Source organism: Zingiber officinale, chromosome 2A (genome assembly GCF_018446385.1).
Source record: "Zingiber officinale cultivar Zhangliang chromosome 2A, Zo_v1.1, whole genome shotgun sequence".
NCBI classification, from domain to species: domain Eukaryota; kingdom Viridiplantae; phylum Streptophyta; class Magnoliopsida; order Zingiberales; family Zingiberaceae; genus Zingiber; species Zingiber officinale.
In genome coordinates this window covers 81,017,316-81,027,794 of record NC_055988.1, presented here as the reverse complement: position 1 = coordinate 81,027,794, position 10,479 = coordinate 81,017,316, and the positions used below count along the sequence as shown (strand labels likewise).

Sequence of the window (10,479 nt, the reverse complement as noted above, 5' to 3'; positions counted from 1 at the left end):
ATTTACTCAGGTTATTATGTTAATGCATCAGGACTTCTTCGTAATATAACAATCTATGACACCCATGGAAGAAAAAATAAATAAACGATTGCTTACCCTTGAAAGAGGATAGATCTCGTGGGAGAGAAGAACCATTGGTGAATCTAGTGTTCTATGGCACCGTTTGGCTGTGACAACCTGCTTGATGCTTCGCTACAAAACCTGTGGTTGGTTAGTGGCGGAAGGGTGTTGCATGTAACCAGATCGCCCTCGCCCTTGTCCTCATTACAAGCCAAAGAATGTCGATGATGCTTCTACATCCTTCTACTTTCTTCTTGTGCGTTTCTAGGCTTTCAGCCAAAAATAAATTATTGGGTCGTTGTCTTCACAAGATGACCCATGTTCACGCCGACGCTCGAAATCCGTCCATAGCTTTAGACAAAATTGAAAAACAATACAAAGTAAAGAATGTCGACGATGCTTCTACATCCTTCTACTTTCTCCTTGTGCGTTTCTAGGCCTTCAGCCAAAAATAAATTATTGGGTCGATGTCTTCACAGCCAAAATCCGTCCATAGCTTTAGACAAAATTGAAAAAAAAAATATATATTTTATCAGAGCCAAGTTTCGATCTTGGGACCTGTGGGTTATGGGCCCACCACGCTTCCGCTACGCCACTTTGATTATACATTTTTTATTATTTGTATAATATTATATCTAGTGGTTTTTTGGAACTTATTTTTAAATAAAATAATCCATAATTTATCTGTAAATTAAATTAATTGAACCTAGAAAATAGATTAATTTTTTATTTCTTAAAATGTTTATGCATCCAAGTCCATGTAGAGCTCAGCGCATTTGGTCCAATCCATCCTCATGGGTACCTAGTATGTGGACTAGGTCACGCACGATACAACGCAAATATTACCGAATGATAGGGAGCATTGTCATTTAGATGGCTCCTTTGGGTAGTAAATGGGTAGCAACAAAGAAAGTTGCTTCAAGGTGTAGTATATGGGTAGTAATAAGGAAGAGAACACAAAGTAGGAGTGCAAGTCGGTGATCGCCATGGAATCATGCTACATCAGGTTTAACATAAAGTGTAGATGTGACTTGTCGACTCTACCAACAAAAAACCTACAGGTCTTGCAGTGTATAACTCGGGATAGATTAAAAAAAACATTTTTCATGAATATACAAATTAAGTATTTCAGATTTTTATAATATGAAATTTTAAAATCAAATATATTTTAGCTCGAGATCTTCAAGTACGAAGTGAAATAATGTTGGAGCTAAGGAGGTGCCCCCTCTTCCCCTTCCCCTTCCTTTTTATTAGATGAACAAGAAACAAGCGTATATATTTTCATGAATATACTAATTAAGTATTTCAACTATAATATGATATTTAAAAATTAAATATATTTTAGCTCGATGATAGTGAAATAGATTGTCTTAGCCCCATAATATAATGTAGTAGTTAGACCTTCTAAATTTAAGAATGCTGGCTGTTTGGATGGATCTTTGAGCGTTTCCTGATTTATTCTAGTGATGAGAAATAAAAATTTTAGGATCGAACCGATCACCTCTAAAATTAATTGGTTTTAAAAACTGAATATTTTTTTAGTTGGCACCTAGTATTCAAGTATTTGGTTTGACTAATGCTAGGGTGATCGGTCCGAACCTACGAAAGTTTCTCATCGGCCACTAGGTAAATTAAGGAAATACACATAGAAACTCATCTTGACTGTTAACGTTCTCAGATCCACTACCCATTAGAAAGAAAATTCTCCTAGCAGTTGAATTTTGAACGCCATATACCTGATCTATCGTTAGAAGACTTATTTCATTATTCTCATACGATTCCGTCGTGCTGAAAAAAAACACGAGTCATTGCCTCTGCATCGCCGGGATTGATGCAAGTGCCAACACTAGGGCTGGTGACCTGTGAACTTTCCAACGATCACTTAGATCCGCTTGCAATTGCTAGCAGAGCAAGGCATTCGCGAGGTGTTCGTCATGGATCGCTCGGAAGGGCACATCTCATATTTAGAGATATGTAGGGAATTGCTTCAATTAGCTGGGGATCTTGAAGAATCAAAAGAGGATCCAGATCCCGAAGAAATAGATCTCGCAGAATCAGATGAGGATCCTGAAGAATGTGTGGAAGATCCAAAAATGGATCTAAATATGGATCAAATGGATGATGCTGAGGTTGATCCTGCCTTCATCGAGTCCGGGATGAATGGGATAGCATTGCTCACTATACTAGTATTTTTCCTAGTGGAAGTGCTGCTAGCTTATCTTACAAAGTATAGTTCCGTTGTTATTACTATTACTATGCGTGGATAGTGTTAAGCTCATATTAATAAAATCATATAATAGAAATTGTTATTATGTACAAATAGTATTATTTTAATGAAAAGTTATGTTATGCATTAACGAACTTAAAAAAAGTATGTTGTGTTAATAGTCTTAATATAATGATTAGTTTATTAATGATACATTCATTGCATGATAAGTTCATTTAATGATTAGGTCATTTGATGAGATATGTGTAATATAACTGATCAATGTTGATTGGATGAGAACATACAAATCATGAGTGGAAATATAGTTGCCATTTGATTTTGTAAATCAATTCTAATTTACACTGAGTCAATAATTAATTACATGTATATAAATTACATTGAAATAATAAATAATGTATTTATTGATTATATATTATGGCAACTAAGAACATCATAGTTGAATTCAATAAGGGTTAGAAATTATATGGGATTACTACAAAATCTGACACCTCAAGATATAATATGTTCTTGAGAAACAAGAAGTTCTAGAGGCTGTAAATTAGCATATGGAAGAACCGACTAATGGTTCTTAACATATATCATAGTTGGATATTTTTAATATTTTGAAAATCATTCTATGTTTTATTTTCTGTTGTATAGTTATTTGGGAACATATGAATTTAAAACTAGGTTTAAAATTAATATAAACTTGAGTGATTCTCAAAGTTTTTTAGTTTTTGTTAAAACTTTAAAAATGTTTTGAATTTTCATAAAAATATTTTTTTCCTTATTAAAGGACATTAAAGGAACTTTGTTTTCAAAATTTCATGATTTTTAAATTTTATAGATTTTTCTATGTATTTTTGAAGTTGGCTTCAGAAAGCTAAAATTTAAGCTGTTTTATGTCAATCGGCTGCATCAGATGGCAGTCGACTGGTGACTGTATTTTTCTAGCATTCTAGTTGCAAATTTAGGAGTTGATTTGGTTAAATTTAAGTCCATATTTGGTGTCATAGTATGCATGATTGTTTGGTATAATCTTTTTGATGATGTCAAAATGGGAGAAATGAGAAAGATTAAGTTAGAAACTTATTTTGTGCAAAATTTGAAAATTAAGTGATAGAGCATATGTTAAGGGGGAGCTGGGTCTTATGCTTCATGTTTATGCTATGCTTGTAGATTTTCAAGTTATTATTTATGCCTAACTTAAACATATTGCCACACATCAAAAAGGGAGAGATTGTCGGTGTAATTGACCTAGGTTTGATTGGGTACGATCATAGTTTTGATGTGTATGTCAAATAGTTTAAGTTAGGTTTCATATTGTTGTGATATGTGTTTGAGTCATGCAAGACTTGATGGTTAACTTGGTGCGGCCAAGTTCGGGAAAAGCTCATCCTATGGCTCGGGTCCTTGAGATCGGTGAAGGACGGTGCATCCAAGGAATCGTCGGACAAGGAGCAACGGAGTGGAGCTAAGAGAAGCGGACTTCAAGGCAATGCAAAGGATATATGGAGAGGAGTCATAGGCTCGAGTGCATCTGAGGGAAGAAGGCCGAGTAAGAAGGGATTCAAAGGAAACTCCGGAGAGGATGAGTGAGTGTGTAACTGGGATCAATCGACTGATGGAAGTGTCAGTCGACTAGTCCAGTCAACTGAGCAGTCGGCTTGGAGCAATCAGAGGCATTCTATTCGCTCAGCCAATAACGACCAGTCGACTAGAATCTTTACCGATCAACTGGTAAGTGATCATTGGTGACCATTGGCAGAATCCCTAATTCTGCAAAATAGTTGTTAGCTTCATCCAATGGTAGCACCAGTCGACTGATGAGTGTGCTAGTCGACTGGTGCATGTGAAATGAGTTAATAAGTGATCAACTCATTCCACTCTATTTAAAGATGGCTTTGAGGGATGAAGGAGGTTATTGATTCTTGCTAGAATTCTCCTAAATCATTCCCTCAAGCTTTCAAACCAATTCTCTTCCTCCTAATCTAAGTTTTCATCTTGTAAAAAGGAAGAGAGCTTTGTGAGAGGTTTGCTCTGTCGAGAATGAGAAAGCATTAGCCGGAGATTTCTAGGGACTAATCCACCGACAGATTGAGGGATCGTCCACCTCAAGGATAAGCCGTGGAGTAGGAGCAAACAATCTCTAAACCAGGTTACATAATCTTATTAGCATTTGCTTTATCTCTTACTTTGTTTTTATTATTTCTATTCCGCTATGCACTAACATTGTAAGAAGGCAAACGATTTGGGATGACTAAGCTATTGAACCCCCCTTTCTAGCCAGTCACCGATCCTCAATAGAGTTTTCTAGTGAGGACAAGTCTCATTTGGCGACTTTAGGTGGAGATCCAATTTAGGTTTATTTTAGAAATCTAAATTAAGACCGTGACTAGATCTTTGTCTCAGAAAGATAGGGTCTAATTAATACTGCTTTTTGTTATTGTGCTAACTTTGTCTTACAAGGTATACTTTATTTTGTTGAACTAACACATTTTTACAGGGCGAAAGGAGTACAAAATACCTTGGGTGAATAGTACCCAAGGAGCCTTCCATGCAAAGGGAGGCTCTTTGAGTTGTCCGATGGAAGACGCCTTGGAGAACTTGGAAGGCTCCTTTGGCTGGGTAACCCAGAAGGCTTCGTTGATGATAAGAGCCACTTTTGTTGGGATAAAACTTGGTGTTGAAGGTGCCTCCAATGGCGTTGAAGGCACCTTCAACCCTCTTTAAAATGGCTACTCAACCAAGGCTTCAAATCAACTCATTCATGACTTCTGTAAGTGAACTTTTGAGTTCCTGGTTGCTCTAGCTTCATCCTCTTGCTGTGCTGCTACACTACTATGCCCTACTACTATAGAGAATCCATCCGACACTTAGCTCGATCTGAGAATCTTCAAGTGTTGGGTAATAAAAGTGTTGTTAATTATTTAATTACTGCATTAAGTAAAGTGTAGGCTTTTACACCTACCCTTTTGATTTTATTGTACTCGATTCCCTCTTCTGGTGGTTCCGGAAGAGGTTTATAATGATTGCCTATCGATAGGTCCAAGGGACATGGGTCTTAGAGTAGCAGTTGCCGAAGGCTCCGAACTAATTAAGTAAAATCACTTATGTTCTTTATTTTTCTTTTCCTTTACTTGAGCATTTACTTTAAGTTGTGTACTCATTTTCAAATTAAGAAAAAGACAATTTTTTTTCTTTAAAGCCATGTGATTAACCCCTCTCTCACGTGCGCAATTATCTTATAGGTTCCTCCAAGGTCCATCCACTTCTGAGCTAAACTTTTTTGCAATGCTAAGCTGGGTTTGCGTCAAGATTTCTTAGAAATGTCTCAAGTACTTTAAAGGATGATGTAGTTATCTAGGCTACTTGGCTATCTAGCATCTTCATATGTTGCTCAGAGTTCCCCATCATTTGACTTAATTGCTTGATGTCATTTTTAATTTCAAGTTGATTTGCTAAGATCTCCTCAAGTAGCTTTTCAGTCCTTGATGGTTAATAACTATGTTGTTGTCGAAGCTGGAAGTTCTATTGTTGCCATAGTTGATAGCTCTTTCGTTGACCTAGTTGATAGCTTTGCTCTTGATTATTCTTGTAAGAGAAATTAGGATGATTTCTCCACTCGGGATTGTAAGTGTTGGAGTACGAATTATTTTGTCTCGAATTGAAGTTGCCAATTACGTCACATTGTTCAATCTAAGCTAGTTGTGCAGCAATAGAACCAAGCAGACAAACTTCTTGAGTTCATTTTGTCCCTCCACGGGAGTCACAAACTCCCATAATTGAGTTAACCAAGTTTGAACCCATTCACTCAAACTTCTTAGACAAAGTATTAACCTTCGCAGATATCAAACTCAAAGTATCAAGGTCATATTTTTTGAGTATTTTGATCGGATTTCTAAGAAAAATAGCTTCACTTCTTTCTAATGCTCATTGATGGTAATTAAGAACCACATTGTCTATTATATCTTCTGTTTCATCTAAACCTTTGTTCATAAGTGCTCCGCCAGATGCGGAGTCTAGAAACACTTTAGTCTAATAATTGATTCTATTGTAGAAAGTTTGGATCACTAACTATTTTCCCAATCCATGATGTGGACATGATCTGAGCATACTTTTGAATCTATCCCACACTTCAGAGAGAGATTCTGTATCAGTCTGTTTAAAGTTAGCAATCTGATTTCATGTGTGTTGTTTTGCTTGGTGGGTAGAATTTGTCTAGGAATGCTTGCTCACACTGCACCCAAGATATAATATTGTTTACTGGTAAAGAAGTGACCCAAAGTTTTGCTCTATCTCTTAAAGAAAAACCAAATAGGAATAGTATTACTGCTTCAGTTGGTATTCCGTTCATGCTTGTTGTTCTACAAATCTCATAGAAAACCTCCAAATGTACCCCATAATTTATAAATCATACTAATTTCACATACATATATATCTTAATTGGAGTCAATAATGCTCTATTTTTCAGGCATTAAGACCTATTGAACTACATATATAGTCAAATTAAAGTGCATATATACTCAAATTTTGTAAAATTATATCTAATTAAACTACATATATATTTGATTTTAGATCTTTTGTACCTAACTATACCAACAGAATAAAAATCAACAAAAATTTCTATAGCTATTTCTTGATCACTAAGTCATATGTCTATCATCAGTACTACATCTGTTTTACCATAAAAAAACTAACAGAACAAAACTTCATACAAAGACAAAATTCAAACTTCCATTATACTACATCTATTTTACCATAAGAAATAAAAGATGAGATAAATTCGTCAAATGTATTTTTCAATCATCCTTTATCATCTGATAATATAGTTGATGCAACACGAGCCTGATAAGTTCTCATCCTCACATCATTTGCAAATCTCCAGATATCATCTATGTCACGAGATAGACACTCCACCCACATGCATGCATAGATGCCGCAATCCAGAGTTGTGCCTTGATTATGACACTGTTCTCTCAATACCTCATGACTGTCTATGTCTAATCCTAAAAGATGAAGTATGCAACCAGCTAAAAAATGTGCCTACAAAATAGGGAATGGTTTCATACTACTATCTTATTACTTATTAGAGTAGAATATCGTCAAACTCACATAAACTTTAGTCATCCTTACTGTAAATGAATCATGATTTGAATTCCACACTCTAAAATTTTCTTCAGATGTTTTAATAACCAACAAATACCAATGTCACCTGTCATTAATTAGGAAAGTGATATATTTGTATCTTCTAAATAGATCTTCATTCAGTTCCTGCAATCTACCCTTGGTCATGGATGTCAACCTTGCAAAAAAAAAAAGCTCTGTAATCCATGTTACGTATTTTCATGTGTTTACCATATAGCTCCAAGTGATGAAACACTTCTTGTTGGGGCAATTTCCCTAGGTCAAGTTTGACCAGTTTGACTAAGCTTGAGTTGAGTCAAGATTGAGTCGGGATTTAAGTTTTGATGTTTGACAATATAAGGAGATTGCTGGAGCAATCATCCGATTATAGAGTTGGTCAAAGGGTTGACCAGGTTGATGAGAATACAAGTCAAGTAGGTCAACGTTGACAGGAGACTTGACTGGGAAAGTCCTAACTGGATGTTAGACATTTGAAAAGTCCTAGTGAGGAGCTAGGCAGGAGAAAGTCCTAGTGAGGAGCCAGGCAACGGGAAAGTCTTAGTGAGGAGCTAGGCAAGAGAAAGTCTTGATGAGGAGTCAAGCGATTGGAAAGTCCTGGTGAGGAGCCAGGCAAGTGGAAAGTCCTGGTGAGGAGCCAGGCAGTTGGAAAGTCCAACTGTGATATTGGCAAAGGAGAAAGTCCTGGTGAGGAGCCAGGCAATTGGAAAGTCCAAGTGTGATCTTGGCAAAGGAGAAAGTCATGGTGAGGAGCCAGGCAATTGGAAAGTCCAAGTGTGATCTTGGCAAAGGGTGTAAGTCCAAGCATGTGGTCTTGGCAAGGCAAATCCTGGTATGACTTGGCAAGGAAGACCCGACAACTAGGATGAGGCCGAAGGAAGCTCCTGAAGGTAAGGCGTGAAGGATGGGGAGATATCCGAAGGACGCAAGGCTGATGGAGGAGACTGGAAGGCTAGTTCGAGGTTGGTCGGGTGTGGCCAAATACTAGGCATGGAGACCCAACAGGTCACGGTTGATCGGAAGTTGGGTTTGGGACTTTGGACTTGAGTTTGAATGAAGTTCAGAGTGTTCAATCGATTGGGCGATCGATTGAACAGGGTCCAAATCGATCGGTCGATCGATTTGGACTGTGCTGCGATTATGGGAAGGCCCAATCGATCGACCGATCGATTGGGATATGAAATCGCGAGCACAGAGACTTTCCCAATCGATCAGGCGATCGATTGGGAGCTGCCAATCTATCGGTCGATCGATTGGGCAGTAGAAGCTCTCACGTGGGCGCAAGAGCACAGAAAGGTGTTGAATCGATCGAGCGATCGATTCAGGAAGTCCCAATTGATCGGTCGATCGATTGGGAAGTGACTGTTGCACAGGATGCAGGTGATGGACGACTATGATGGAGCGATGCTGACGTGGCAATCGATTGTGGTTGATTTCAATCGATCAGAGGCACTGTATATAGCCTGGGAAGAGAGTTTTCTTCGCTAGATCTTTACGATCTTCTCTTGCGAGCTTACAGCGTTCTGCACAGCGAATTCTCCAGCACTCACGCCAGTTCTTGAAGGCACTTGAGGAGCATCTTCAAGGTTCAAGAGGCAACAACAAGTAGCAAGAAGAAAAGTGTATTTACTTTTATTCTTAGAGTATCTTCTTGTATTTGTGTTTGTGTTGTGTGTGAGTGTGTACGAGGCTTATCCGCCTCCGACTGTGACCGAGAAGGAGGTTTTCATTAGTGGAGATAGCATGTCATGTGTGGATCCTTAGATTAGTCACCTCTTCTTGAGGAGGATACCAAGTAAATCCTAGGTGTTAGCATTGTAAGTGTTTGTCTTCGAGTATTCCGCTACACAACAACAAGACAAAGCAAACCGACGCAAGCGCGACGAAATGCTATTCACCCCCCCCCTCTAGCGGCATATCGGTCCCAACAATTGGTATCAGAGCGAGGTCACTCTGCTACAGACTAACCGCCAAGAGAGCAAGAAGCTAGAGGAAGAAGATGGAGTCCGAAGGATTGCTCGGATGGGGCATCCGGATTCCACCCCCTATAACAAAGAGGACTTCAATTTTTGGAGAACTCGGTTGGAGACATGGTTCCAAATGGATTGGAACCAATGGGTTGTTTTGGAGGACCCATTTGAAGCTCCAACGGACAAGAAGGGTAAGCGCCTCCTACCTCGACATTAGACCAAGGAACAAAGGGAGCAAGCGGAGGCGGATAAGGAGGTAACAAAAATTTTGTTAAACTATGACCCTCTAACATAATTTTGAGTGTAGGTGAATGCATGAGTGCAAGTGATCTTTGGAAAAAGGTCATTGCCTATCATGAGAACCCCACTCAATTTTAAGGAGTGGATGAACATAACGAGAAGGGCTCATTGGTCCAAGAAGAGAAGGACCAATCCGATGTTGACACAAGGACAACATTCGAGGAGGAAAAGAAATAGGAGGAGAAGGAAGATGAGGAGAGATCATCCACATCTTCAAGAGAGGAAAAGGTGGAAGCACCCACATCCTCAAAAGGAGAAGACGAAGAAGATGATGCAACCTCCACAATGCAACATAAATCAAATGGAGGATCAAGCACCATCCCTACATGTGAAGGTATAATTAGCTCAATTAAAAATAAAAATCATGCCATTTGCTTTGAGTGTAGGGAACATGGACACTATAAGAGCAAGTGTCCAAAATTGGCCAAGAAGAAGGGTCAAGTGGCAACCAAGGCTACGGAAAAGCCTAAAGTGGTTGGTCCCGTGGAACGCAAAAGAAAGGAGCACATTGTGTGTTTCTTGTGCAACCAAAATGAACATTATCGAAGCCAATGTCCAAAAGGGAAGAAAACAACTAAAGTCAAAGAAGGAAGCACAAGTCAATGGGGAGCTTTTAAGAGCAAACCCAAGGTAAAATTTAATAGTGCAATTCCTCTTAGTCATGATAAAATGCATGTTGGAAATAATCCTTATCATTTTAATGCAAATTATGATGAAAGTAGGAAGCATGATAGCGTTAAGGGAAAATACATTCCTCCTCATGCTAGAACTACCACACCTAAGTTTAGGAAGGTAGAT

General features: G+C 38.3%; 1 non-coding gene across 1 annotated transcript; it reads left to right on the top strand.

The window, feature by feature from the left end:
• Positions 1-6,353: 6,353 nt before the first annotated feature.
• LOC122044564 lies at positions 6,354-6,461 on the top strand. The gene has a single exon (XR_006129599.1). It is a non-coding gene; the product is annotated as a small nucleolar RNA R71 (small nucleolar RNA).
• Positions 6,462-10,479: the final 4,018 nt, after the last annotated feature.